The 5,692-nt window shown below is 45.5% G+C and overlaps 1 non-coding gene across 1 annotated transcript; it reads left to right on the forward strand.

The window, feature by feature from the left end:
• Positions 1-4,812: 4,812 nt before the first annotated feature.
• On the forward strand, positions 4,813-4,950 carry LOC119920036. The gene has a single exon (XR_005447807.1). It is a non-coding gene; the product is annotated as a small nucleolar RNA SNORA7 (small nucleolar RNA).
• The last annotated feature ends 742 nt before the right edge of the window (positions 4,951-5,692 follow it).

Below are 5,692 nucleotides of genomic sequence, written 5' to 3' on the forward strand. Positions count from 1 at the left end.
TGCTGTTGATGATGGCATTTGAAGTCTCTTCTGTTATTAGCTGTAGCATCCCTTTATGGCCCACCTAATTTCCTGTTTGCACCTGACCCTGTTACTATGGTCTTTCCTGTTCTCCATACCAAGATGAGCTTTCCATTTTTTAAAGGATGACCTTATCCCTCTGATGTTCTCTTCTACCCTGACGTTCTCTTTTACCCTGACCATTAGCCATGCAACATTTCTGTTTGGTCACCTGGCTTTTTTCTTCCATGACAGGCATTTCACCTGGGCCTTGAGCACAGTATTTTTAACAACCTCCAAGCTTCTACTAAGTCACTTGTTTTTTATAGCTACCCATTTCAGCTTATTCCTAACTACCATTCACATTTTTTGTAGCTTCATTTTCTAATGTGAAATGCCCTTGGGTAGGTGTACTACATCTAGGTCTAAAGGAACAAATGGGTTTGGCCCATATCCGATTCAGATCAAGATGACTCAGCCATAAGCATTCTGATATTTGTTCAATATTCCATGCAGGGGGAGGCTTGCACAATGGGATAGAGATAGACGAGTGATGAGTGAGGAGCAGTTAGGAGGTTAGCTTGGGAGACAGGGCAGATAGGAGGATAAAAATGGCTACTGTGCTGCTGAACATAGCAGGGAAACAAGCCCTTGCAGGGAAAGGGCTTCCAGAGCTGCCCGAACCTCTACGGTGAGCCCTGGGCCATCTCCAGAATAGAGACTGGAGCTTTTGAGAGAGATCAACCTAGTTTAGAGCAGAGCCACCAAACACCAGAGATGCAGGACCATCATCTTACTGGTGGTTTGAGCTTCTTCTGAGGCTCTGGCCTGTGTCAGAGAACGAGGGGTTGGGGGGTGGGAGAGAAGAAGAGAGGGAGAGGAGAAGGAAGAGGAAGTGAGAAGGAAAGGGAAAGGAAAAGGGAGAGGCATAGAAGAAGGAGAGAGGAATGGAGATTATAAACTATTCCTAGTGCTAATATTGGATCAGACCCAAGGACCCATCAGCCCAGGACTCCGTCTCCAACAGGGACACCAGAACGCTCGGAGGACTAGGATGACGGCTGCCTGTGATGTGATGTGATGTGATGCCAATTTGTACTTCCCAAGCGCTTAGTACAGTGCTCTGCACATAGTAAGCGCTCAATAAATACGATTGATTGATTGATTGATTGCCTTCCGAGAGGTCCATCCTTGTGCTTAAGGTCTACTTTCAAACGTCTCTCATTTTCCCCTCTATGCCCCTAATCTTCCCTCTAGGAACCAACTATGCAGCACTCATCCTGAGATTGCCTCTTGAACCAACATTCACTTCTTTACCTCATTTTTATCCACACCACACCCCTGGGGGGGGGGGGGGAGGCAAACGTTATTTTCCCCATTTTGCAGATAAGGAAACTGAGGCACAATGAGGTTAAGTGGCTTGCCCAAGATCATAGGATAGGCTAGCGGCAGATCTTCTGGCTCCCAGATTTGGGCTCTTTCCACTAGACCCCACTGCCTTATCACAACCCCAACTGCCTGATTTAAACATATCCATCTTGAGGGACTGTGAGGTGGGGAAGCCAACACTGCCAGTACCTTCAATAAACCTATCCTGATATTTTGTTCAGCACTTACTATGTGCCAAATGCTGAACTAAACCCTGGGGTAGATACAAGATAATCAGGTCAGACATAGTCCCTGTCTCACATGGGGCTCACAGCCCAAGTAGGAAGGAGAACAGGTATTCATTCATTCATTCATTTGTTCATTCAATTGTATTTATTGAGGGCTTACAGTGCAGGGCACTGTACTAAGCATTTGGAAGAGTACACTACAACAATAAACAGACACATTTCCTTCCTACAAACGAGCACTGAGGTGGGTACAAGCTAATCAGGTTGAACGCAGTCCCTGTCCCGCACAGGGCTCACACTCTTAATCCCCATTTTACAGCTGAGGGAATTGAGGCCCAGAGAAGTGAAATGACTTGCCCAAAGCCACACAGCAGACAAGTGGTGGAGCCAGAATTAGAACCCATGACCTTCTGATTCTCAGGCCCATGCTCTATCCACTATACCATGCAAGGGGCCACTAAGAGGCAAATGCAAAGCCAGACTGGCTTTGTAGCAGCCCACCAAGATTCTCCCCATGTCTTCGCTGGTCAGTCTGCCCTGAAAGGATTTCTCCTGACAGAAGAGACGATGGCCATGACTCTCCCTGGCATGTACCTCCATCCCCTTCTCTTGAGTCGGTAGGTGGGAGCCTGGCTGGTTTATCACTCTGACGAAGCAACGGGCTGGGTCACATTAGAACATGTGGCATATTTCAAAATCCCCAGTTTAAGGAACTTAAAGCCAGGAATCCAGGTGAAGTGTTTCAGAGCAGCAGGAAGGAGATGGCTGCTTTGTAATCAGCCCAGGTCACTGTTGAAAACATCGTGGTCAGATGCTATCAGCAACCAAACAGGAAAAGCTTTGATGGATTGTCTCTAGGAAGTTTAGAGGTCTTTGGGGGTCGACTAGGATGAGACGAGATGCTTCGGTCTCTCTAGGAAAAGAGGGATTATTAAAGCTATCCCAATTTCTAGATCTCTTTAGGAATTGGGGAGGGATCTAGTTATGGGAAAAGGTTGATCAGGGTCTTGACTGGTGAGAATCTTAGGAAGGCACACAGTAAGTGCTCAATAAATAACCATGGTAGTAATCAGGTAATATGATTGGACACAGATCTTGGCCCAGGAGGGGCTCACAGTCTAGGGGAGAGGGAGAGCAGGGTTTGAATCCCCGTTTTACAGATGAGGAAACTGAGGCCTCGAAAAACAAAGTGAATGTCCAAGGTCACACAGTAGACAGTGGCAAAGCTGGGAATTGAACCCAAGTCCTCTGATTCCCAGGCCTTGCTCTTTCCACTAGGCTACACTACTTTTCATTGATTGATTGATGGCCAAGTTTGGGGTGGGAAGAAAGGGTCCCTAAGGTGGCAATGAGCACCTTCCTCCTCCTAAGCAGTCCCAGAGGAGGAATAATTAACAGAGAAGATGGTAGCGAATGAAGTTTCCCATAGATTGCCCCCTGGGGCCAGGATGGGGACTCATTGCTGGAGGTGAAGGTGAACATATTCAGAGACATGATAGCTAAGGACTGCTCATCTCCTGGGGCTAACTCCCCACCCGAATTCAGCTCTAGGAAGGGAAACTTAAAATAATCTTCCACACAACTTGACCCCTTTAATGCTACTGCTTTGGTGTCAGGCAGACACGCAAATCTAATTTGCCTGAAAGGGTTGGGGCAAGTTGGATGATGTGTGGCTCACTACTGTGTAAATGTGGTGGGCTGGAGGTGGAGGGTCTGGCCCTCCTAATAATAATAATAATAATAATAACTTAGGTATTTGTTAAGTGCTTACTAGGTGCCAAGCACTGTTCTAAGAGCTGGGGTGGATTCAAGGTAATCAGGTTGGACACAGTCCATGTCCCTCATGGGGCTTGCAATCTTGATTCCCATTTTACAGATGAGGTAACTGAGGCACAGAGAAGTGACTTGCCCAAGGTCACACGGCGGACATGTGGCAGAGATGGGATTAGAACCCACAACCTCTGAATCCCAGGCCCATGCTCTTTCCATTAGGCTTCCATTAGGCCATGCCCTGCTCCCCAATAACTGCCTGCCCTTTCCTCCATCTTTGCCAGAAAAACCCTCTATTTAGATAGTACCGTTGACTTTGAAGAGTTCAGAAATTTCCAGTGGTAAGCAGGAAGCATTGGAAGCAGAGAGCAGCAACAGGGGCTGTTTTGTAAATAGTTTAAAGTATAAGACCAAACCATTTATTTGTGGCTATTAAAAAAATTTGAACTGCTTGCTTAATTCTGAGAGAAGTACACAACCTGGTACAAGTAGTGAATCAAATACAGAAGCGAGCAAAAGAAAAAGGTTACCTATTTAAACCCAGAAGAATTTCCAAAGGCTGCATATCGAGATAATATATCCCCAAAAGTGGTGACTGAAATTCAGATGTCACAAAGAAAATTCCCTTCCCCTGACAGGGATTGAGTCATGAATTAAAAGTAACAGATGAAATACTTTTCAAAGGTAATCAATCAGATAATGATGGTGTCTACTATCCTGAGATGAGATGTCTTAGCAAGGACATATATGGGTCACTCAGGTAGATGTGGAAAAGGAGAGGGTTTTCTTTTTTTAATGGTATTTGTTAAGGATTTACTATGTACCAGACACTGTACTAAGCACTGGGGTAGATATGAGCTAATTAGGTTGGACACAGTCCATGTTCATTCATTCAATTGTATTTATTGAGCACTTACTGTGTGCAGAGCACTATACTAAGTGCTTGGGAGAGTAAAAAAAAAACAATAAACAGACACAGTCCCTGCCCACAATTAGTCCCACATGGGGCTCACAGTTTTACTTCCCATTTTATAGATGAGGTAACTGAGGCACAGAGAAGTTAAGTGGCTTGCCCAAGGTCACACAGCAAACAAGTGGTGGACCCAGGATTAGAAGCCAGGTCCAGAATGAGAAAAGTTAAGTATTAGTGACAAATCAATAATGATCCTGAGAAAAGTGAAATCTTGTGAAGCATCATGATCACTGATAGATAATTAACAAAAAATTATGAATCTCAGCTCTGTTGTTGATCCAGTGCAAAGAACACTGCTCTGGGAATCAGGAGACCTGGGTTCTAGGCCCAGATCTGCCTGTTGGGGCCAGGACACCAGTGGTGAAGTTTTTGATGGAAGAACCACCTAGGGCATTCCTCCAGGTGGACAGGCCCAATGGGAATCTCAAAAAATAACGGGCTCATTTGGGCAATCTCCTCTCAGGGTCACACCTGGAGAGTTTCCAATACTCTACCAGTCTCGACTATGGGAGGGAGAGTCAAGCAGAGGCGTATCCATTCCATTCCTAGCTTGGGCAGTGGCTAGTGAGTGGAAGGCAATCTGCTACAAGTCAAAACTCACCTGTACTGGGCTGCAGCATCATGGGAGAGAGTTGAAGGCGGAGACTCAAGTTTAATGAGCGGAAGGAGACAGTGGTAAACCACTTCTGTATTTTTATCAAGAAAAATCTACAGATCCACTACCAGAACGATTGCAGATGGAGGGAGAGATGTGTCCACGGCGTCGCTATGGGTCAGAGACGACTCAACGGCGTAGGACAAGACAATGAGGGCAAAGACCACCAAACTGTCAAACCAAACCCAAACTATCACCTGCCGATTCATGGCACTGGAGCACAGCATCAGCACTGTGCTTCAGTCACTCCGACCTTAAATGGGTCTTACACATAAAAAAAGCTTCATGCACACGTTATGATGCACTTCTACCCGCCTACTCTCTCACTGCCCTCCATGCCCCAGAGGGAACACCACTGCCAGAGACAAGAATATGAGTGGTTTTGCACAAACCACTACCCCTCTAATCAATTTCTCCATACAAAGTTCTTGGCCCCTAAGTCTCCGGATCAAGGCTCATCTATTATTCTCGATACGAGGCTCCATCACTTTGAATTGGGAACTACTGAGATTTCAGCCAAAAGTGGGAATTTACTTTTTAAATATTTAATAATACATAGTGAGAAAGGTTTTATTTCTTACTTCTACTGCTTGTCTTGGGTATTTTCATTTACTCTAATGGAGAAGATGTTTGGACAATACAGTACACCTATAAGAGTTTGGAAGCAGGCAGGGACCA

Source organism: Tachyglossus aculeatus, chromosome X1 (assembly GCF_015852505.1).
Source record: "Tachyglossus aculeatus isolate mTacAcu1 chromosome X1, mTacAcu1.pri, whole genome shotgun sequence".
NCBI lineage: Eukaryota > Metazoa > Chordata > Mammalia > Monotremata > Tachyglossidae > Tachyglossus > Tachyglossus aculeatus.